The 21,620-nt window shown below is 56.5% G+C and overlaps 1 protein-coding gene and 1 long non-coding RNA gene across 5 annotated transcripts in view; one reads left to right on the forward strand and one right to left on the reverse strand.

Annotated features, from left to right (window-relative positions):
* Positions 1–202: 202 nt before the first annotated feature.
* Positions 203–5,110, reverse strand: LOC122914601. Its single transcript, XR_006385803.1, has 4 exons — positions 5,032–5,110; positions 3,523–3,606; positions 944–975; positions 203–557 (listed from the first exon to the last, which is right to left on the reverse strand). It is a non-coding gene; the product is annotated as an uncharacterized LOC122914601 (long non-coding RNA).
* A 482-nt stretch (positions 5,111–5,592) lies between these two features.
* The window catches only part of SHANK2 (SH3 and multiple ankyrin repeat domains 2), a 458,548-nt gene continuing 442,520 nt past the window's right edge, over positions 5,593–21,620 (forward strand). For 3 of the 4 annotated variants that reach the window (XM_044259990.1, XM_044259992.1, XM_044259993.1), the window contains exon 1: positions 5,593–5,664. The gene's annotated coding sequence lies outside the window, so the exon portion shown is untranslated. Of the gene's footprint in view, positions 5,665–17,738; positions 17,771–21,620 lie in introns of those variants that run through there. The other variant, XM_044259991.1, reaches the window with a different exon arrangement.

Consider the following 21,620-nt stretch of genomic DNA (forward strand, 5'->3'; position numbering starts at 1 on the left):
AAAAGATTTCATTTATTTATTTGACACAGAGAGAGAGAGAGAGATCACAAGCAGGCAGAGAGGCAGGCAGAGAGAGGAGGAAGCAGGCTCCCCGCTGAGCAGAGAGCCCGATGTGGGGCTCGATCCCAGGACCCTGAGATCATGACGTGAGCCGAAGGCAGAGGCTTAACCCACTGAGCCACCCAGGCGCCCCTGTTTTTGCTTTTGCTTTTTTTTTTTTATAGTTCTGTTTTATTTTCTATGCTGGTGATCTTCAAGTTTCCTTATTTGTTTGCCAAGGAAACCCCGCACGTCTCTGAGCTCGCGGGGATGGGGCCTTCTGGCAGGGTTGGTTGCGCCATAATCACATCCAGTTGCCAGCGCAGCTTTGCATCCGCAAACCCTCTCCCTCCTCGGCGTGACTTCACGCTGGCCTCAGTTCCCTCATCTCCAGGGCCCTCACGGGGCGGGGCCTCATCGACGTCACACAGAACGACACGCCATTTGGGTTTCCCCCGAAAGCTGTGCCTGAAACCTAGACTTGGGGACAGACTGCTTGCCAAATTAGAGAGGTGACCCTGGAAGCAGAATTAAGGGAGGAGAGTAGGGGAGCCCCAAAGAAGTGTTTGGTTAAGATCTCTGCTGTAAGCAAGGGACGAACCAGACTGGGGGGTGGGCGGGGTAGGGGTGGGGACGAGGCTGGCTGGTGGCGCTGAGTGCTGCCCCTCCCAGCCTCCCACCTGGCTTCCACCCGGACTAGAGCGGCCCCTGGAACTGACTCCTCTCCTCCTCTGGCTGCGCTGGCAGGGGCAGTAGGCCTGGGGAAGTCCCCACGCAGGACACTTGGAAGCCGGCCTCAAGGGCAGGGCTCCAGCCCCTCTCTTCCTGCCCCCCACCCTCCCCAGCAAGAACAGCCCCCAGCCAGCCCCTCTTGTGGTCTCCGATTCCAGGAGGGCAAACTCACCTTCTGCTCTCCGGTGTTAGCAGCTGCATCTCCTGCAACCAGACGGCCATTCTCAGGAAGTTTTCAAAACACATCCGTGGAACATAAATTCATGCAAATTAATGGGGAGTAGTCAGACTCCTTGAGGAGATGCCGAGGGCCGGGTGGGAGGCGCGTGAGGAGTCGTTAAGGGATTTGTGTATCGATAGTGCCAAGTTTGTGTCTGAGCTAGGACTTGCTATAAAATTACCGAGAAAGGAGTGACTTGCCCACTATCTGCTGCGTGGGGGTAATGTGGGGTCAGTAGACCTCTTGGTGGAGTGGAAAACATTGCAAAAACACGGGGCTCTGGCAGCGATGGGGGAATGAGGCAGACTTGTTGGCTGGAGTAGGTACCTTTACCTGATTTCACCTGGGCACACCTGCCTTTACCTGGCTCTGACCCCACGTCCTTGGGCAAGCCCCATCTCTCCCTGCACAGCAGCCCCACCTGGAAGCTGGAGGGTAGAGTTGGGGACGTCCCCTTGGGCAGCCCAGGCACATGCCGCTGAAATGGTGCGGGCCTCTGGGTCCCAGACCCAGGAGCCGCTCTGGAGAGAGCCACGCCTGCTGCTGCAAGCGACAAGGGTCCTGGTTAATCTAAGCCACACAATATTTATAATGTTTTTCCCAGGACAGAGGAGTTGGTTCTGTTTTACCTCTCTTAACGGTACGGTGCCCCAGTTTCTAGGACTCCGTAGAATAGCTCCTCTTTCTGGGAAGTCCCGGGGCACTCTGTGCTCAGTGGACAGCCCCTAAAGGCTGTGACCGATGGCTGATTGCTTCAGGTTTGACTGGAAAGAAGAGCTCCTCAAATGCGAAACCAGATACTTCATTCCAACATCGTCATACGTGCTTAGGGGGCGGGGGCCCAGGAAAAGGCAGTTTACAGAAACAAAAACAGGGAGGTCTCGGGCACCAGGCTGGCTCAGCAGGTTAAAGCCTCTGCCTTCGGCTCAGGTCATGATCCCAGGGTCCTGGGATCAAGCCCCGCATCAGGCTCTCTGCTTGGCAGGGAGCCTGCTTCCTCCTCTCTCTCTGCCTGCCTCTCTGCCTGCTTGTGATCTGTCTGTTAAATAAATAAATAAAATCTTAAAAAAATAAAATTAAATTAAAACAACAACAAAAAACCAGGGAGGTCTGAAATCAAAAAGCAAAAAAAGACGATTGCCCTTTTCCTACACCGAAACTAAAGCAAGGAGCCCTTATGACATGGGCCATCCTGGGTCCACGGTTGACAGGCTCTGTGCTGCGTGGAGGCCCAGACCGCAGCAGGGACAGGCTGTCAAGGGTGAACATGCGCCCCGAAATCCGCAATTGCGTGCTGGGGTTTGACAAGGCGCTGTTGTGGGGTCCTCCGTCCCAAGCCTTTCACAAGACGCTCTTGACTCAAGGGATGTCTCAAAGCACAAGGCTGGACTGGGTGGACACAAAGAAACTGGGATGTGGCAGGATGTGTGTCCTTAACGTGCCAGAAGATGGGGCTCCCACGGAGGGCTGTCGCTAGGCAACAAACAGATCCGAGGGACTGGAGGGGTGGCCGAGGGGCGTCCCCTTGGGTGGACAGGCTGGCAGAGGCCTGGGTCCCTGGGGAAGTGTTTCTTGAAGATAGCACAATGCTTCTGGCACTGGAGCTCTCTGTGGGGACCCCAGAAATGTCTTCATAGCTGCATTAGGGCCAGCGGTCTCCTCTGCTGTCCTCGGTCCTAGAAATCTGGGGTGGCAATCTGGTTTGGAGGTGGTGAAGCATTGGGGATTTCTCTTTGAGTTGGAATTGTAGGCAAACACATGGCTCTTTTTAGACGGCACGCTTTGTTTGGGGCCACGAGGTCTGATGTAAGTTGTGTGGCGATAAAGCCGTCCCTCACCGCCCCCCCCCCAACATAAACCACATCTTGGATCTGCCAATGACAAACCCAAGGAACATGGGAACATTCTGCTGACCGACCCTCTTCCCCCCTCTGCAGAATCCCCCATTTGCAAGTCAAAGAAATTATGCCCGATCCTGCCAGGGGCTCGTTCTTCCCACTTAGGGATTGTTATTATTTGATTGATTGCCTCCTTTATTCACTCAACAAACATTACAGGAAGTCTCAAGCTTAAGGCACCAGAGGACAGAAAGAAGCTTGCATCTGGCAGCTGCCCTCGAGGACTTCCAGTATTTGCTCCATGTGTGTCCTGAAATAGTTAGGGCCCAAACACAACTATTTTTTTTTTTTTTAACCTAAGTGCTTTTAAAGACTTCTTTGAAATGTGGGACAATTATGCAAGCAGGGGTAAAAAAAAAAAAAGTATCTAGAGCAAATATTTAACTTTGCCTTCGGTGTGTTGAAGTCAGTGGCCCATGCAAATCTCTCAGGCATGTTCTGTAAGATTGATTTTAAAAAGTATGTCTACCCTAATGCCTTATAAATATATAAAAACAAAAACGCATTTATAGAATCTCTCTGTTTTTCCTGGGTCGAGGCAGAGTGGGTTTTGTAAAATGCAAGCGTGTTCTACATCCCAGCCAGGAGGGTGGTGTTTGTCCCCCTCCCCCCCTTCCTGCCCCCTCAACTCACACTGCAGATCTTGGAAAGGACTTGCTTTCCCTTCTTCCAGAACATGGCAAACCGCAGGCCACCGAAACTCCGTAGCTGGTGTAACTAGCAATGAATTAGTAGAGGCGTGAGAAGTTATTAGCCAACGGTTCCTACCAGGTTGGGGGGAGTAAATCCACGACCACGCCGGGAGCTGGGACCAGGGTTCCTGACAACCTTCCCGCTCTGGGTTTTGGCAAACCTGGCGATCCCCAAGCCCTAGATAATAACAGGGTTCCTGGGCGTCCCCGGAGGCTGCCTTCGCCTCCCGGATTCATCTGAGCGGTGGGCTTTGACTCCCCTACCCCCCACCCCGAATCCTTCCCTGGCTGGGAGGGCGGTGGGCCCAAGTGGAAGGTGGCCTGGGAGGCAGATGGCGGCGGCGTCGCCCAGGCACAAAGTTTTCCTGGGCTCTGCAAACGCGGTGCCGCGCCGGCGGCCTCTGGATTTCTGAATCCTTTTAACATAAAACACGCCGGGGCGGGAGGCGGCGGCGTTCGGGATAATCGCGCCGCGCGGCCCGGGCTGTACGAAATTAAAGGACTTTCTGGTCCCGGGGCTTGCTCGGGGAAGGGGGGCGGCGAGCCACGCAGCCCGGGGCGGGGCGGCGCGCGGAGGCGGCCCCGGGCGCCCGCCGTCTCCCGGGGTTGCCACAACAGACCCCGCGCGCCGCGCCCGAGTCGTCGCCGGGGCCCGAGCGGCCGGGGCAGGTGCGGAGGCGCGGGGTCCCCGGCGCGGGAGGGGTCCGGGGCGGGCCGCGCACGCGGGTCCTGGGCCGCGCGCGCCCTTTGGCTGCGAGACGGCCCCTCCCCCACGCTCTCCGGCCCCAGCCGCCCGCGCGGGGCCGAGGGGAGGGACCGCCCAGCAGCCCCGCCAGGAGCCCCCCGCCCCGGCTGCAGCCTGGGGCGGGGCCGCGGCGCCCCTACCCCACCCCCGACACCTGAGCGGCCGCGGCTCCAGCTGCTCCCGCGCTCCGGCCGGCTTGGGCGCGGCGCCGCTCGGGTCCCCGCGGCGGAGCCAGGTGCGCGCGGACGTCGGCCCTCCCCGGGGGCTCCCACCCCGCCTGACTCCCGAGCGGCCGCCCGGGCAAGGTAAGGCGGCGGCAGGGGGCACGGGGAACCGCGGGCGCGGGGCGGGGGTGGCCCGAACGACAGTGGGTGGCCCCCGGGCGCCCGACCCTGTCCACCCGCTGCCTTTTGGGTGCGTCTGGATTACAGGAGCTCCAACGACGGGGTAAGCGCAGTTCTGAACCCGTCGGAGCCGGGGTGGGGGTGCGGGATGGGGGGTTGGGAAGAGGGTTCCGCGCGTCCCGTGGGGGTCGCTTCTCTGTGAGGACACCTCCCCGGCTTCCTTTGCAGTAGGGGCCGGTTTAAAAGGCTCTGGAAGAGGCGTGGGCGCAGAGGGCAGAAGCGCCGTTTTTGTCCTCCTGGCGCACGAACCCCCTCACCCCTAGCGCGTCTCGCGCCTGCCGCTGGGGCAACGCGGACCTACCTCCACTGCTTGCCCGGGGTCTGGTTGCCCTCGGTCGCCACCCGCCGGCCTGGGGACTTGGGTCTGCAGGCTTGGGAAGGAGCAGGCTCGGGGCCGCCAGGGGGCGCGAGGGGGGCGGGAACCCAAGCCGCGGTCGCAGGGTCCCCAGAGACCCTGCATCGGTCACCCAGCCTCGAGCCAGCTCACAGAGCCCCCATGCAGGTGCGCGCGGCTGGAGCAGCGGGCTCCGGGAGGCCGGAGCCGGTGCACTCGGCGCAGGCCCGGGGAGTCGCGGGTCGGGCTCCCGGGTCCCGGGGGTCGCGCAGTGCCGGCGCCTGATGCCGGGCCTCTGTCCGCTGCGCGCCCCGGCCGGCGTTGGGTGGGTGGGGGGGCCGGGCTAGTGCAGGTGAGGGGCCCCGGCGGCCCGCCGCCGCCGCCCGTGAATTATGCAGGAGGCTGGCACCGGCGCGCTCCAGTTGCTCAAGTTTCCCTGGCAACTTTCGCCCGGGCGTCCCTCCTCCCCGCGGCCGGCAGCTCCGCCCGCACAGCCCGCGGCCCAGGCGCCCCCGCAGGGCTGGCAGGGAGCGAGGCGCGCCTGGAGACACCGACCGCTCACTCGCCACCGGAGCTGGGGCTGCTGGACTGCGCAAGCAGGTGCGACCCCCGGGGAGGACCTCGCCCGGGATCGGAGGGTGCGGGGATCGGGGTGGCCCTTGCCGCCCGGGTTCGGAGGGGGCGGCTCCGCGGTAGACCTCGCCGCCTGGGTTCGGAGGGCGCAGGGGTCGGGGTGGACCCTCCGGTCCGGGTTCGGAGAGCGTAGGGGCCGGGGTGGACCTCGCCGCCCGGGTTCGGAGGGTGCGCGGGTTCCACCGCTCGGCGCGGGATTCGAGGGCGGGCACGCCGGCGAGTTTGTGTTTCCGTGGGGCTGGGGGCGCCCAAGGGGGGATCGGCCGGTGCTCTTGGCCGTGGAGTTAGTGGAGGAGCTTTTAAAGCGACCCTGAGCCGCTGGAAGGAAGGACCTGGGCCGCTTAGGTCGCGGTGCTTGGGGGCTCGGTGGGCCGGCAGCTGTGGGCACGGCCCGGGGAGTCCCAGAGGCCTTCCAGAAACGAAGTGCCTTCCGCAAGGGGTTGGAGGTAGTAAACTGGATGGTTTGTGACCTCTTTTTTGTTCGAAACTCAAGTTGGATTTAATGAGGTCAGCCCTCTAATTAAATTAAGCTCCAAGAATTAGAGAGGTAATTTCGGAAGCCCTCCGTTGGGGGCGGCGCTTTGATCGCTCCCTGGGACCCGCGACCCTGCTGCCCGCGCCTCCGGGAGGGGCTGTCTCCCCTGGATTCAGCCTCGACCCAGCTGTCCTGGGAGGATCTGCTGGATCTGGGGGTTTCGGTGTGTCCAGAAGCCCCCCCCCCTGGGGGGGGCGGCTGCGTTTGAGAGCTCAGTTTTGACACCGATCCGTTCCCACTGGGGGTCCTAAGGTCATGGGGCTGGGAGAGGAAGTGGCCTTGCTGGGGGCTGTTGATGAGCCTTCCAGGTGCTCCTATCCTTAAGGAGGCCCCAAGGAGACCCTTGTCTGAATAGGAATTAGTGGTTGGGTGTTAAGTCTTGGGAAGTTGGTGCCCTCGTCCTGCTAAGAAATTTCTGGATTTCCAAGAAGGAGGAATTGAGTGGAAAGCCAGGGGCTCCTGGGCTCGTGAGGGACGAGCCCCAACTGTTCAAGTATCAACAGGTATGCTTGAACCAGGAGATTTTGCTTATAAAGGCAGCTCCCAGCGGGCGGGCGCCTGCACCGGGCGGCTTTGAGCAAATCCCTTCACGTTGGGGAAGGGGGCGGGGATCTTCCCGCCTACCCTGCGCCGGTGTAATTTGCTAGAGAAAGCCCTTTTCACATTCAGGAGAGTGTCCTAGGGGCTTGGGTTCGCTTCTTTAGCTAGTTCTAGGGCTTGTGTGCAGGGGGCCCCCTCAGCTGACTTGTAGGGCCTGGGCCTCTTGCAGGCCCCTTCTGGAGGGAGCCCTGGCCATCCAGGGTCAAGGGTCAGATGCCAGGCTCGGGGCCAGCAGGAGGTAACGCTGCTGTCAGATAGCATCGCAGTTTATTCCATCTGTGGTGGGGGAGCAAGTTGGAAGAAAAAGCTTGACACTAAGAAAAACATGAAAGAGTCTACCGGTATGCAGGAAAATCCTAGAAAAAAAATGGATTTTTTTTTTTTTTAAAGATTTATTTATTTATTTATTTGACAGATCACAAGTAGGCAGAGAGGCAGGCAGAGAGAGGAGGAAGCAGAGTCCCTGCCAGGCAGAGAGCCTGACGCAGAACTCGATCCCAGGACCCGGAGACGGACCTGAGCCGAAGGCAGAGGCTTTAACCCACTGAACCACCCAGGTGCCCCAAGGAAAAATGGATTTTTATAGAAAAGTAATTCTTTAGGTTAGTGTCGTCATTCGTGAGTCTGTCGAAGCGCTGGTGTCTTTGTCATCTCGGGTGAGGAAGGGGGGCTTTCCAAGAGGGGGGTCAGTTTTGGGAGTTGGGTTGCTAAGGAAGCCAAGACCTGCCTCCTGCTCCAAAGGAAGATTGGGGGTGAAGCCGCTCCCCTCCCCCCCACCCCCGGCATCCTAGCCCGGTAACTCCTGAACTCTCACTTCTGGGGAACTCCCCGCTCCTGCTGTGTGAACTGCTGGCCCAGCCCCACCGGAGGCTGAGAAACCGTCCCGGGGAGCGTGTGGCAGGGAGGGGTGTGGCCGGAAAAGCCCCAGGGAGATGGTCCCTGATGGCCTCCCCTGAAGCCTCCAATTGTCCTGAGCCCCAGGGGCAGGGGCGGGGGGTGGGGGTGGGGGTGGGGAGGGGAGGAGCGGGGACGATCTTTCCTCAAAGTGATCTACCGGCCTGCTGAATTCTCTGCTTTGACCAGGGAGGTGGGGAGGAAGGCCCCAAACCAAATCCAGTTAAAACATCTCTGGAATCCCCAGCCCTTCCCCCGCGCGCTTCTTCTTGAAGGAGGATGGGCCGAGACTGGGTGAATGGCTCTGGGGTTTGTGACTCTTGTGACCCACTGCACCTGACCCCGCCGCCCGGGAAGGGGCCTGCTCTTCTGCGACAGTCTGAGGTGATCTGGGGTCTGTCAGATTGTCTCCGTGGGTCGCATCGGAGGGCCTGCCCTGAGCACGAGGCCCGCAGCTGGGCACAGGGGCTGCCCCCCCCCCGCCCCCGCGCCCCCCCTACCGCAGGGAAATTCCAGGCCAGTGGGGGAAGGGAAGGGGCGGGCCAAGTCATGCACAGGGGGACAGGGGTTGTGACAGAGGTGACCTTTGGGTGCTGTAGGGCGCCGAGAGGGAACCCAGCCCGATCTGGGGGAGGAAGGGGACGAGGGATATAGAAACACCTGTGGGAGGTCGGGATCGTCTGATCATTTCCTTGCCTGCACTGCACTGGGACCTAGGCCCTAATGGTCTTTTTCTTGTCCCAAAGGTAGGGAACCCCTAAGTGCCAGCAACCACGGTGGGGACAGCCGTTGTGTCTTGCTATCCATGACCTCAGTCAGGCCTCAGAGAGCTCCTGGGAGAGAGCTGTGCCGTCTTCTCCTTTCGTAGACCTGGGCCTGCAAGCTCAGAGGAGGGAAGCCTGGCCCCAGGCCACACGGCTAGGGAGTGGGGCCTGAGGGACTGGGAGCCCAGCAGCCTTCGGTCCCCCCCCCCCCCGCCCTGCCCCATGCCCGCCCCATGGGCAAGCAAGCAGATGACCCAGCTGGAAAATTCACCAGGTTAGACAATGACTCTTCTTGTAACTGCTTGCGGAAGAGAGCTCCAGTCGGAGAATGAAAACCCGAGTTTCTGCTCAGACTTCTTGAGTGATAGGCCCTTTTATTTTCCTTGGAAGCAGATTCAAGGACTGTTTTGGAGTGACTGTGGGATGTGACTGTCACTGCCTCAGTCAGTCTTTGGGGGATGAGTTAGCATCTGCTATGAGCTTTCCTACCCCCTCAAGGGGTTTCCAGTCTTAATGGGGGAAGGGGGAGGTGAGCCCCGTACTGGGGCAGATCTGAGCTCCTGCGCTGAGCTCGGGGTCGGGACCCTGGGTGTGCAGCCGAGACCCGTGTCTCTTTCTGGGAATCCGAGCCCATCAAAGCCCGTGGGGCTGCTGGGAGCTTGCGTTCAGCCGCAGTGGAGAGCAGAGCCGCCGGTGATTGGCTGCCAGATGTCAGTGCGGGGGGTGGGGGGGGGGAGACTGCGCCCGGTGACCGCCCGGGACAGTGTTGGAAAATTGTCCTTGTGGGGTTTGCCAAGGACTCTCAGGGTGGCTCGGAGAGGGGTGTGCGTGTTGAATGAGGCCATGAACTCCCAGTGTGAAAGCTGCAGATTTCAAACGCTAGACCTTGGGGCGGGGGCTCCTGACTCCCTGGAAATTCCAGCTGAGGCCAGAGAGGCAGGTTCGGAGCCCCCCCCAGAGGGTCCACACCATCAGGAGTCCCGGGAGCACACTTTGAGCAGTGCTGCAGGTTTTGGTGGCCCAGTGGTTGGCAAGCCCTGAGCTGGTGGCTGAGGAGACGCCGCAGGAGGCATTCATTAGGCGGCTAATCATTGCAGACCTGCAAAGGCCCTGGGGCAGCAGTGGGGTTGGGTGGGGGGAGGATGGGCACATTTTTTCAAAGAGATTTTTTGTTTTGGCCTCTCGGCTCCCTGAAAGCACCGTTTTTGTGTCCCTGTCTGTGTTTCCTGTGCCATCCTGTGCCATTCTGTGTGAAAAATCCCAACGTTCCACAAGTTACGCAAAGCTGAGCGGATCAGGACTTTTGCCCCAGACGCCCTCACGCCCACCCTCGATTCTGGCCGCGCCAGTCCGACGAGCCTTCTCACGTGTTCTGAAGTCAACATATAAAATTATCCTTCCTAGGTTTCAATATTTGCAGAGGCTGGACAACCTCATCTGGGAGGTAAATACTGGCCCTTCGGAAGTAACCGGGCCAGCTGGGGCTGTGTCCTCTGCTGTCGGAAGCTCCGGGGACGGGGCAGCCTCCTTGCCTTGGCAAACAGGTGGAGAAGCTCCCGGGACCCCTCCTGGTCCCTGTGCCTTCTTGAAGGTCCGCCGCGACTGCCCTCAAGAGAGTGATCCTCACGGAATAGACTTTCACGCCGCGCGGTCTTTCATTCATCCACCTAGCATGTTTCTGTGCAAGGGAAAGGTACATACATTGATTGGCTTTCAAAAAATGTTCCTGGGACCTGAAGTCACTCAGTGTTCCCCCAAATCAGGTGTGGATCCAGAAAGCCATAAGCTCGAACACTGTAAATGTCCCCCTGGCGTGCACGTCTCTACTGGCTAGCGGTGTGTGTTTCTGGTGTTTTCTTTAGAGACTTGGTTGAGCCTCCTTCCTGTGTTTGGTATAGGGAGCCCTTCCCCCGCGGCTCCCTCCCCCCACCCCCCGGGGGGGGGGTTTGCAGGGGACTGAAGGTGGGAGGGGCTGCTGGGGAAGGGGGACCCTGAGGCCTTTGTACCCTGAGCAGCATCTGGAGAAGTTTCCGTTCAGACCGGCCCCTTGTGGTGCGTCTACTTTGGGGGGGGGGACGAGAAATGGGCTGGACATTGCCCCACCTTCAGGGTTCCTGCTGGCAAGGCCCATCCTGGGGACGGTGGGGACACCTAGGTGGCCGTAGGGACAAATGATGCCTGCCACCTGAATGCTCCAAGTCCTGCACACTGGGTGTCCTGCTCCAGAGTGTGCCTCCTTGGGGTTCTGGCCCCTTGCTCCCTGGGTTGAGAAATCCTGAAACCGCACCCAGATTCCTGGGTGGGGCGGGGAGGGGCAGGGTCTGGATGGAGGTCCAGGTGCTTTCTGAGCACGCAGCGCGCACACAGAAGGGCGGGATGTGGCTGCCGGGTGGGTCCCGGAGGGCCTGGGCCCAGGGAGAGGGTCCCACATCCTGAGCAGAGCTGAATGCCAGCCTGGGACCCTGGGGAGCAGGAATGCCCTGTGGGGGCAGAGCGGCCTCCGATGCTGTCTCACTTGCATCCCTAAGAACACAGCACGGCTGCCGCCGCTGTGGCTGAACCCCTGTGGCTGCCACCCCCAATCTTTCTCCTTCCTGATTTCCGTGGTGTTCTGTGCTCCCACCGCAGGGGGCCTGTCCAGCTGCACGCATTTGCCTCTGCTTCTAGCAGGGCCCCAGGCAGACCGAGCCCCAGGAGAGGACCTGGGTCTCGGGGTCCTGCAGGGGCTCCAGATGTGGAGTCACGGGTTGGGGGAGTTGTTGAAAAGGTCGCGCTGGGTGGACAGCATCAGCCGTGCGGAACCGGCCAGGCCCGGTGGCTCCAGACTCTCCCTCCTGCATGCAGGGTCAGCCCCACGAAGCCCTGAGCTGGTGAGGCCCTGGCCTCTTCTTTCTTGGCCTCACTCTGAGGTTTTCAGACGTGGATGGGCCAGCCCGCGGGCTGCTCTCAGGCCTGGGCTCAGGGATCGGTCGGGTTCCCACCCGAGTAACCTTGGAGCTTTCTGGGCCGAGTCTGGCAGGGCTCACGCTGGCCGGCTGCTCTCCTGTCTTCCTCCGTCTGCCTGCGTCTTTGGGTTGCCGGGGATGGACGTGCATTCGGACCAGGTTTAGGGGGTATATTATGGGGACACCGGGGTTCACCCTGGGCCCTCTGTTTCTTTGTTGGTGGGACACCTGAGTGGCTGAAACATGAAAGTATTGGCCGTAGTGAACGCATGGGGTTTGTTGGTCCCTGAGTGCGTTCCAGATGCAGATGCCCTGGGGAACGGGCCCTCGGGACATCACCCCCAAACTCCAGGGCAGGTGCCCAAGGCCCAGGGCATCTACCTAACAGCTGAAGGTCGTGCGGCCGCTCGCTCTGCCACACAGAATTGCACCTGCCCCTGCCCTCCCCCGCAGGCCGGGGGTGCAGAGAGTTTCTCAAACTTTTGGTCCAAGGACCGCTCTACCCTCTCTAGGGAGCCCAGAGAGCTTTCGGTTCGCGTGCATCGTCTCTTGCAGTACGTGTCCTATTAGAAATTTAAGAGCAGTAAAAATATTTAAATAGTCATGCCTTTAAAAATGATGACGATAAACCCGTACATGTTCGTGTCAGTAACATTCTTACGGAGAACAGCGTTTTCCAGAACCAGAAGAACTTCAGTGAGATGCAGGGCGCGACTTACGTTTTTGCAAAGACCCTTTAGAGTGAGGCCTCGCAGAAGACGGCCGGGTTCTGGGCCGGCCTCGGCACTGAGCCTGAAGCCACGGCCCTCGCGTGCAGCTCCTGAAACCCCCCACATGTGGGAGGGCCGTGAGCGGGAAGATGCTGTGTCTCAGTGTTGCCAGGAGGACGGTGTGACTTCACAGAGGCCTGAAAGGGCTCTGGGGAACCCCCCCAGGGTTCCCTGGGTCACACACTGAGGACCCCGGAAGGTCTGGGACCAGCACTTGGACCGGGTGTGAGTTGAAAGCTGGCGTTGCCCGGTCATCGGGGGGATGTTGCCAGGAACACCTGTCCTTTTTCTTGTCATTTAGGATGCATCTGTGCAGTTTCATTGGGGGCTGCAGGGGGTCCTCGGGAGGGGGGGGCCCCTGCAGAATTTAGGGCGGTGGGATCCAGGCTCAGGGGAAGCAGGCAGCTGGCTCGGTCCACCACCGGGGTCTGATAGGGGCAGGGTCCTTTCTATGAAAGGTGTACCTGGTTGAAGGTGTCTGAGGTCACCAAAAGCTCATCTCTGTGGGGATGGCAGCTGGGGACCCAGGTGCCTCCTTTGGTGACACTGGTCAGGCCAGAAGGCTGTTTTCGGATCCCCGTGAGGGTGTCCATGTGTGCAAGGACAGAGCCGCTGGGAGGAGGCAGCGTGGGGGCCATGGACGTGCCCCCACCGTGTGACCTCCTGGGCGGCAGAGGGGGAGCACGGGGAGCAGACCGGGAGCACACGGCCAACCAGGCATCCTGCCGTCTGCCATCCCAGCCTGCTGGCTGGTCCTCAGTCCGCCAGGCCTTAGCCAGGGCAGGGGCCACGGCAGCCCCGACGGGTGTTTTGGGTTTTGGGGTAAAGATTGTCCCTGGGACGTTTGGGACATTGGAGGAGCAGCTCCTGTCACCCCCTGTGTGGGCGGGGCAGCTGGCCCTGGCCTGGCCTCTCCCTTCCCCGTGCTCCCTCTGGGGCCCTCGCTAGAGGAGTAGCCAGAGGGCCGCCTGAGGCCCAGGGATCACAGAACCTGTTGTCCTGCGGACCAGCTGCCCAGGTTTTCAGGGGGAGGTGGGGGGGGCGCAGGGGATGGGCGAGTGCTCCCTGGGGGTATTGGGGGGTACAGGTGCTTTCTCTGGGCCCCAGGGAGGGTCCAGCACTCTGCTTCCCTGCTAACCTCCAAGTCGTCTCTGGGCAGAGTGAGGTGAGGGCAGCAAACGCAGCTTTTTTTTTTTTTTTTTTTAAGATTTTATTTATTTATTTGACAGAGAGAGATCACAAGTAGGCAGAGGCAGGCAGAGAGAGAGAGGAGGAAGCAGGCTCCCTGCCGAGCAGAGAGCCTGATGTGGCTGAGTCAAAGGCAGAGGCTTGAACCCACTGAGCCACCCAGGCACCCTGCAAACGCAGCTTTTAAAAGGAGCTGACACCGTCTGCAGGCAGGGCCCTGCCACTGTCTGCCGCTGCCCTGCCCCCTCCCCCCAAGCTTGGAGAGATGTTTGTCACTCATGGCGGAAGGGACCGTCAGAGTTCCCTGCCCGAGTTCCCTGCCCGTATTTATGCCATGGGAGGAGGCAGAACTGGGGACTGGGCCCTGGGGTTAACGGTGGTTTAAGTTCTGGTTTCAGCTTTTGGTTCGTTCCCATGTAAACCCTAATGGCCCTTGGCCAGGCTGCATCGTCTTTGCAAACTTCAGTAGCTGCTTTACGCTGTGGGCAGCAGGTAGAACTTCTCGCTGAACTGGTCATGGGGTTGGGACATCTCTAGACGGTGTCTCTGGCTCATGCCCTCCCCGCGGGCGGGGGTGGGAGGCCCTGGGAGGAGACGGTCCCTCAGGATGGCTGAGGATGGGTGTTGTGGGGCACCGGTTCTTGTATAGCGTGAATGCGTAAGGCCCCCAGGCCAAGGGTCGAGGTTGTCGCACCTGTGGGTCCCCCCCCCCCCCCGCCCAGCCCTGGGGAGAGTCCCGGTTCCCCACGCTTCAGCGGGAGGGGGCCGCCTTCCGCAGGGGAGAGATGTGTTGCTGATCCTCCAGCAGACCTCTTTCCTGCTCCCTCCGTGGGAAGAGGTCCCAGGGCTGGTAGGAGGCACTGGAGGGTAGGAGACCCCATGCAGAAGTGGACAAATGTCCCCACCTTGGTTCTCTCTCCTGCACCGAGGCTGAAACTCATGATTTTGTGAGTTGGTTTCCATGCACGTCACCCTCCTCCCTCCCCTAGAAGAAAGTCCAGGGCACCCTTTGTCCTGTGTGTCCGTGTGTCCTAGGGCCTGGGGCACGCGCGGCTGATGAGTGCCCCGTGCCAGGCACTGTCCTCGACTTGTTTAAGAAAGTAAAGTGTGGGGGAGCTTGGGTGGCTCAGTTGGTTAAAGATCTGACTCTAGACTTTGGTTCGAGATCAGGTCCCATGTGGGGCTCTGCGCCCGGCACAGGGTCTGCTTGAGCTTCTGTCCGTCTGCCTCGGCCCCTCTCCCTGCTCTCACTGCCTCTCCGTCTCTCTCTCAAAGAAATAAATTAATGAAACCTGAAAGAGAACAGTATTTTTATCCAGCTACAATAAATACGTCGTACGGACCGCGCATCTCAAGTAGGCGCTTCCGTGGTCTTCGGTGCGTGTGGGGCGCGGGGCAGCCCGATCGGTGCGCAGACTTCGAGGACGCTTTCCTCATCCAGCCTCCCTGCAGACCTCAGTCCCGTTCGTCTTCGCTCCCCGCTTCCTGCGCGCGTTCCCCGGCCCCGGCAGCCACTCACCCCCTTTCTGCCCCCGTGGACTTTCGCAGTCTGGACATCGCACAGACACGAAATTCCGCAGTGTCCGTCTTTGGTGACTGCGCCGTTCCCTCAGCACGCTCTTGCCAGGGTCCATCTGTGGTCTGTGTCCTGACCCGGAGCAGCACCCCGTTGCCTTCCACGGCAGAACGATGCTCTGTCGTATGGGTCCGTCCCATTGTGGTCGTCCCTGCGGCTGTGGGCGGACGCATCGGTTCTTCTGCTTTTCTGGTTTTTCGAATCAGCATATGAGTTTTCATGTGGGCGTATGTGTTCATGGATCTTGGGTGTTTACCCAGAAGTGGGAGTGCCGGGTCACGGGGTGACCTGGTATTGTACCTTCTGAGGACCTGCCAGACTGTTCCCCACAGTGAGTGGGCCAGAAGATGCACCTTCTGGGGTTCCCCTTCCCACGCCTCCTCACCAGTTCGTGCTGTTATCTGTCTCCCCAGTGTGGTAATCCTGGAGGGTGTGAGGTGGCATCTCCCTGCTTGCGTAATTTGCTTTTCTTCCCTGACGAATGTTCTGAGCACCTTCTCATGGGCCTGTCAGCCATTTGTATACCTCGCTTGGTGAAAGGTCTTTTCAGATCTTTTGCTCACTTTTAATTGTTTTTTGGGGGGGGCTCCTTTTATTATTTAGTTCTGATAATTCTTTAGGTACAAATTTCTTATCTGATGGACAGTATGATGATAATTTGTCCCGTTCTCTGGGTTGTTTTCTTTGTTTTGTTGATAGTGTTCTTAAAGGATGGAAATTTTACTTTTTGACAGAAAGCATCTGTTCTTTGTTACTTATTGTTTTAGTGTCACATTTAAGGATTTGCCTAACCTGAAGTCCTGATGATTTATGCCTGCGTTTTCTCCTAAGAGTTTTATGCTATTAACTTTTATATTTAGGTGTATGATGCATTTTGCCTTTTTTTAAAAAAGATCTTATTTATTTGAGAGAGAGAGACAGAGGGTGAGGGGGAACACGAGCAGGGGGAGGGGTAGAGGGAGAAGCAGACCCCCTACTGAACAGGGACCCCGATGCGGGGCTTGATCCCAGGATCATGACCTGAGCCAAAGGCAGACGCTTAACTGACTAAGCCACCCAGGCACCCCTGAAATTATTTTCTTAATTTCATTTTCAAATAGTTCGATTATTAGTGTGTACATATACAATTCATTTTTTATATATTGATTATATATTCTATAATCTTGCTGATCTTGTTTGTTCTAATTTTTTAGTAGATTCTTTAGGATTTTCTGTGTACAAGATTATGTCATCTACAAATAGCAAACATTTTATTTCTTTCTATCTAACCTGGGTGCTTTTCTTTCATTGTGGTGCTTAATTGCCTCGCCTGGAAACTCCATCCAGCACAATGTTGAGTACAAGTGGCGAGAAAGGACATCAGTGTCTTGCTCTTGGTCTGAGGAGGAAGCGTCTAGTCTTTCAACATTACTTATGACATCAGCTGTGGGTGTCTTGTAGATGCTGAAGATCAGGTTGGGGAAAGTCACTTGTTTTGTTAGTTTGTTGAGCATTTTATCACGAAGCAGGGCTGGATTTTGCCGACTGCTTTTTCTATATCTGTTGAGATGCTCAACTCCCTTTTTCCCCTTATTCTGTTAATATGGGGAGTTGCATTAATTGAGTTTTGGATGTCATACCAATTTTGGATTCTTGGGATCAATCCCACTTAGTCATGACTTATAATGCTTTTCATCTACTTCTGTATTCAGTTTGCTAGTATTTTGTTCAGTGTTTTGCATTCACATGCATGAGAGATATTGATCTGTAGCATTTTTCTGATGGTGTTGTGGTAATATTGGCCTCATAAAATGAACTGGAAAGTGTTCTGTTCTACTTTTTGGGAATGTTTGTGATAAACTGGTATTTAATCTTTCCTTAAAGGTTTGGTAGAATTAACCAGTAAAGCCATCAGGGCCTGGTGCTTTCTGTGTGTGTGTGTGTGTGTGTGTGTGTGTGTGTGTGTCTTTAATTCAGTCTTTGCTTGTTACAGGTATGTTTCTTCCTAAGTCACATTTGCTACTTTGTGTCTCCCTGGAATCTGTCCATTTCTGTGTGCTGTTGTCCATAGGGTTGTCTTAACCTCCTTTTTGTTTCTCTGTGGTTGGTGGAAATGTCCTCCTTCTAATTTCTGAGTCTGGCAATTTGACTATTTCCCCCTTTTTTCTCCTTTGTCAGTCTAGCTGAAAATTTACCAGTTTCATCAGCTTCTCAAAGAACCTGACTGTGGCTTCACTGGTTTTCTCTTCTCTTACTTTCATTTCACCCTTTTATTCCTTCCTCTGTTGCTTGTTTTAGTTCATTGTTAAAATGAACTTTAGTTCCTTGTCCAGTTTCATCATCATGGACATGAGCTCTTTGCTCTTTTGATTACAGATATTTACAACTGAATATCTTCTAAGGACTGTTTTTGCTCTATCTCATAAGTTCTGCTATATTTTGTTTTCTTTGTCCACACATTTCAGATATTTTCTCGTTTCTTTCTTTTTTTGTTTCCTTCTTAGTATTTTCCAGTTTCCCCGGGATGTGGTCTCTGACCCATTGGTCATTTAGATGTGTGTTGTTCAATTTCCACACATTTGTACATTTCTAAATTTTTTCTTCTCTTATTGACATGTAATTTCAGTGTGTTTTGGCTGGAGAATGTTCTTTGTGTGATTTCAGTCCTTTTTACATTCACAGAGTCTTTTCTGATGGCTTAACATGCGGTCCATCCTCAAGAATGTTCCATGTGCACTTGAGAAGAATGTGTGTTCCGCTGTCCTGGGGTGAAGCATCCTGCAGGGGTCTGTTTGGTTGCCCTAGACTCTTAGCATCCAACAGTAAGTCAGAGACACACATATTCCTGTCTGGAGGGCCAGCATTCAAGCCAGGGGAAACAAACACTGAGCGAGGGAGATGATGCAGGAACCCCTGTGCCATCCAGGAGAGAAGGAGTGCTTGCTTCTGGGGACCTAGTGGGAGGGGTGGTTGTACTTTTCAGTGTCAGGGTGGGCCTGGCTTCCTGGAGAAGGTGGCCCCCTGAGAAAAGACTTGAGGGACACGAAGGAAACAGCCCATGATAAGTAGGGAATTTAATGGAAATTGCTGTTTTGCACTTAATACTTTAAATTGTGATAAAATATGCATAACACAAAATTTGCCATCTTAATCATTTTTTAAGCTGTGCCGTTCAGTGGTTTTAAGCACATTTACATTGTTGTGCAATTCCACCCCCTGCATCTGTCTCTAGAACTTTCCATCTTCCCAAACTGAAACTCTGTCGTGGGAGTTAAACATTAACTCCCTTCCTCTAGCCCCGGCGGCCCCCATGGTGCTGTCTGTCTCTGAGAGTCTGACTCCTCTAGGGACCTCGTGTGAGTGGGATCCTGCAACATTAGTCCTCGTATCTGGCTTATTTCACTCAGCATTGTGTCCTCCAGGTCCATGCGCGTTGTGGAAGGTGTCAGAAAGTGCTTCCTTTTTGAGGCTGAGTAATAGCCCACCGGATGGACGGATCGTGTCTGTGTATCTGCTTCTCTGTGGATGGACGCGCAGGTGCCATGAACTCCACTGCCGTGAGCATGGTGTGCGAGTTCCAGTTCAGGTCTCTGCTTTCAAAAAGCACGTTTCACTCAGGGAAATACAACTCAAAACCGCAGAGAGATGCCCCCTCACACCGGTCAGAAAGGGGAGCCTGAACAAGTCGGGAAATGACAGGTGTTGGCGAGGATGCGGAGATAGGGGAGCCATCCTGCCCTGCTGGTGGGAATGCAAGCTGGGGCAGCCACTCCAGAAAACAGCATGGATGTTCCTCAGAAAGTTGGAAATAGAGCTGCCCTACGACCCAGCAATCGCACTACTGGGTATTTACCCTAAAGATACAAATGTGTTGATCCAAAGGGGCACGTTCACCCGAATGTTTACAGTAGTGATGGCCTCAACAGATATACTATGGAGAGGGCCCAAATGTCCATTGACAGGTGAACAGATAAAGAAGATGTGGTCTGTATTATGCAATGGAATATTATGCAGCCATCAAAAGAATGAAATCTTCCCATTTACAACAACGTGGATGGAACTAGAGGATGTTACAGTCAGTGAAATACGTCAACCAGAGAAAGACAATTATCGTATGATCTCACTGACAAGTGGAATTTAAGAAACAAAACAGAGGGCCACAGGGGAAGGGAGGGGAAAATAAAGTGAGCCGAAATCTGGGAGGGAGACAAACCATCACAGGGAACAAACTGAGGGCTGCTGGTGCAGGCTGGGGTGGCTGGGGACGTGATGTGTAACTGATGAATCCCTGAGCTCTGCCTTTGAAACTAGTCATACACCATATGTCAACTAAGTGAATTTAAATAAAAAGTACTTTTAAGGGGCACCTGGGTGGCTCAGTGGGTTAAAGCTTCTGCCTTTGGCTCAGGTCATGATCCCAGGGTGCTGGGATCGAGCCCCGCATCGGACTTTCTGCTCAGCAGGGAGCCTACTTCCCTTCCACTCTCTCTGCCTGCTTCTCTGCCTGCTTGTGATGTCAGTCTGTCAAATAAATACATAAAATCTTAAAAAAAAAAAAAAAGTGCTTTTAAAAGACACATTTTAAAGCAAAGACCGATGCAAGGCCCACCTAGTCTTGGGATTCCAAAACTGAGACCATCAGGCCCGCTGGCTTTACGTAGCAGAAAGAGGGAGGTCTGGGGATGCCTGGGTGGCTCAGTTGGTTAAGCAGCTGCCTTCGGCTCAGGTCATGATCCCAGCGTCCTGGGATCGAGTCCCGCATCGGGCTCCTTGCTCAGCGGGGAGCCTGCTTCTCCCTCTGCCTCTGCCTGCCTCTCTGTCTGCCTGTGCTCGCTCTCTCTCCCTCTCTCTCTGACAAATAAATAAAAATAAATAAAATCTTTAATAAAAAAAAAGTTTTAAAAAAAAATGTTTAAAAAAAAAAAAAAAGAGGGAGGTCTGGGGACCAAGCAGGGATGACCCCTGTAGGTCAGAGAAATTGTGGCCTTTGACTCCTCTCCTGGAAAGCGTTCCCATCCCCCAGGAGGACAGGCACTCCTTCCTGGGAACCTGGTGCCTCGGCTGTGCGGGTTCAGCCTGGGTTTAGGGCTGGAATGTTCCCCGCAGACCGGAGCACGTTACCTAACCAGGTGCTTTCTGACTGATTGCCTCACGGCCCGAGATGTGGGCCGGCTGAGCCGTGTGCTGTTTGCCCGTCTGATGAGCTGCCAATGTCCGGGCATGTTTGCTGGTCCAGCGGGACCCAGGGCGGCCCGGGCAGGGGGAAGGGGGATGGAGGACCGCAGGCGGGCCTGCTTCAGTGGCACTGTGATTTGTAGCTACTAGTAGCTATTCATAGGTCCCGTCTCCTCTGAGCTCTCAGCGTGTGCATTTTCTCTGCTGTGTAATATTCCACGGAACACCAAACCTGGCAAGTCCGAGGCTGTTTTCTGTTTCTCTTTCAGCCCATGCTGCAGCAATGGGCTCATCCAGGGCAGCTCTCCCAGGGTCTGTGGCCTGGGGGACGGGGGTCCCGCTTTCACTAATATCTCCCCCGGCTTGCTCTCCAAGGGGCTGGGCCACGCTGTGGTCCCACCTTGTGGCGTGAGAGCCTCAAGTCCTCACGGAGGTCACAGCCATCCACCGGGCCGGACCTGATGGGTGGGGCCAGGCTTTCCGTCCGTTTGCTTTTCCTTGGATCCACCCAGTCCCTGTCCCGAATTTCCCAAGTTCCGTTTCCTTCACGTTGGGTCGTTCATCTGCTTTTTGCTGATTTGTGGACACTTCGCGTAGACTGGATACACCCTCCATCTGGTCTGGCCTGCGTGTTCCCTCGGTGCAGATGGCTTTACCCTGGGCTGTGGTCCGAGTCCCTTTCTTTCTCGCACGTGTTCTCTCCTCCAGCCCCTCCCGGCCTCCTGCGAGCTCTTCTGCCATCAGCAGGTTTTGCTTTTCATTTGTTTTTCTTGTTTTGATCCCCTCCGTGTCTTTCCCCAGGTGTGATCTGCCCCAGCCCCCGCCGGCGTTGTCCCCTACTCCTTGTCATGGGTGCTGCTCCCTAGATTGTTTGGAGACTGGTTTCAGGCTCCTCCTTCTCTCCCGCTGGTGTCCTGACCCCGGCTCTAAGTTGCGCGCTGGGTTCACAGCATCAGAGCAGCTTGGATCCTTGGTGGGATGCCCGCCTTCAGAACCCGTAGCCACGTTGCAAAGTACTCATTCTGTGGTCAAGAGAAGGGCACCGCTGCGAAGAGGGGTCGGCCACGCTCGGCACGGGGTCCTGGGCAGCGTGCGGCGGAGTGGACCTGCTGTGCAGTCGTGTGCGGTGCTGTCTGATCTTCAGCGTCTGGGACTCCTGTGTCCCCTGATGACGGGACCCAGGCTCACCCCCAGCAGTCCCGTCTCTAACTGTGCCACAGAGTGTGGCAGCCGCTGGCCTCACGTGACCACCAAGCACTGGACACCTGGCCAGTGCCTCACGTGGAAATCATAACATGTCGCGTGTGTGGGCTTAAACAAAATATATTATGAATGTTGATTTCAACGGTTTCTTTCACTTTGATTTTAGAAATGTGGCCACCTTTTAAAGTGACATTTGGGGCCCGAGTTACACAGCTGTTGGACAGCGGTGGTTTGTAGCATTCCTTAATGGGGGTGAAATCAGCTTCCTTGTTTCTTGTCCCCTGCCCTCCAGGC

The sequence above is a fragment of the Neovison vison genome, chromosome 7, assembly GCF_020171115.1.
Source record: "Neovison vison isolate M4711 chromosome 7, ASM_NN_V1, whole genome shotgun sequence".
NCBI lineage: Eukaryota > Metazoa > Chordata > Mammalia > Carnivora > Mustelidae > Neogale > Neogale vison.